Source organism: Crinia signifera, chromosome 4 (assembly GCF_055691185.1).
Source record: "Crinia signifera chromosome 4, ASM5569118v1, whole genome shotgun sequence".
NCBI classification, from domain to species: domain Eukaryota; kingdom Metazoa; phylum Chordata; class Amphibia; order Anura; family Myobatrachidae; genus Crinia; species Crinia signifera.
This window is the reverse complement of record NC_139220.1, coordinates 190,338,760-190,340,433: the sequence shown is the minus strand read 5'-3', so window position 1 is coordinate 190,340,433 and position 1,674 is coordinate 190,338,760. Positions and strand designations below refer to the sequence as shown.

The 1,674-nt window shown below is 44.7% G+C and overlaps 1 long non-coding RNA gene across 1 annotated transcript; it reads right to left on the bottom strand.

The window, feature by feature from the left end:
* Nucleotides 1-369: 369 nt before the first annotated feature.
* Nucleotides 370-1,378, bottom strand: LOC146072489 (uncharacterized). Its single transcript, XR_014473152.1, has 3 exons — nucleotides 1,131-1,378; nucleotides 968-1,032; nucleotides 370-533 (listed from the first exon to the last, which is right to left on the bottom strand). It is a non-coding gene; the product is annotated as an uncharacterized LOC146072489 (long non-coding RNA).
* Nucleotides 1,379-1,674: the final 296 nt, after the last annotated feature.

Genomic DNA, 1,674 nt, shown 5'->3' with positions numbered 1-1,674 from the left:
TGGGGTGACTCCAAACCCACCCCCACCCAGAAATACTCCCCCTACAGCTGCTTCTGCTGCCCAAGTAGCTACCTCCTTGGTACATTTGAAGGACAAACAACTAGAATTTATGGCCTCCCAAAGTCTGGAAATGGGCAAAATTAAGGGGTACATGCGTGACACCTTTCTACAGTTGAGAAAATTGTCTAGGAGTGTACGGGTTGGTGTAGGCACTCAGGTGCGTATGGCAAATAGCATAGACACCCGTCTTGCTGAACTTAGTTCTGCTGTAAGGGAGCAGAATATCCATATTGGCAGCCTTGCACAAAGTATTCATTCAATTAGTCAATCGTGTACTGCTCAGACCAATGCGTTGATCGCTATGCAGGCACAAATCCATCAAATGGAGGTGTCAGGTGTCATAGGTGCAACTACATCTACAATTAGTAGTGTATCTAGCACACCAGTAAGTGGCTCACCAACTTCCCCACCCCGTTGGAGTATTAGGACCCGGGGTGGCGTGTGCGCAGGGTCAAGAGGTGGTAGTGCGCGGCCTGATGGAGGGAAAAAATAATTATTTAACATAAATTTAATTGATAATGCATGTACTATGCTTGAATTTTTGTTACATTAATACACATTTCTATTGTTTGCGACTGACAAATGCAGGTTATGTATGACATAATATACTGTAGTAAAAATGTCACAAGCATACCATTTTGTCTGTGTGTTATTCTTCAAACATTTGTTGTGTGATCTGTTCCATAATGTAATGATATATGGGCAAGGTATTGGTGGAAGATGCTGTTGTCTCAATTCTGGCCCGTCCGAGGTTGTGGAACTACATATTTCAGCAAGCTGTGGCAGTCATGTTTTGAGCTGTTATGCTTACAGTGTGTCAGGGCATGCTGGCCCATGTAGTTCCACAACAACAGGTGAGCCATAGTTGATTGCACAAAAATCACATACATGTTGTTAATATACTTACAAGGTTTTTTACAGCAAGGGATAGGTCTGCACCACCAACTGTACCCTTGGACTGTGTCTATTGGGCTAAATGTGGGGGCAAAAAGATGTTAGTGATAAATGTAATGTAGGTGAGTTCACTTCCAGCAAAGGTACATGTAGGAATAGAGGGCACATGTGCTTACCAGAAAAGTAGTGCCTGATGATGTCTGTACGCACCAGATTCCCCCTCTGCGTACCCCTCACTACCCGAGGTGTGGTAGGTTGGGCTTCCTGCACGACTGCTGCATGATCCTCCTCCACATAGGCTGGTTGGTATAGGGCTATGTTGTGTAACATGCAGCAAGCCTGGACGATCATCACTACTTTTGCAGGGTGGTAAAGCAGCAAACCAGATGACCGGTCCAAACACCGGAATCTACTTTTCAACACTCCAAACGTATGCTCCACGTCATTGCCGGTTGGAATATGGGCTTCATTATACCGGTGCTGTGAAGGGCCATCGGGGGTGCGCCAAGGTGTCATGAGCCAGGAAAGACACCCATATCCTGAGTCACCTAAACCAAAGAAAGGAAGTTATTGCCTTATATGGTAAGGTATGTGCAGTGGGCAAATAGTATTTACTTGGACAAGAGTAGTAGGCTGGTGAAAATTGAAACACACACACACACACACATTTCAGCAGGTACAAATACGAATAGAGAGGGTAATATGTAAAAATGTACTTAC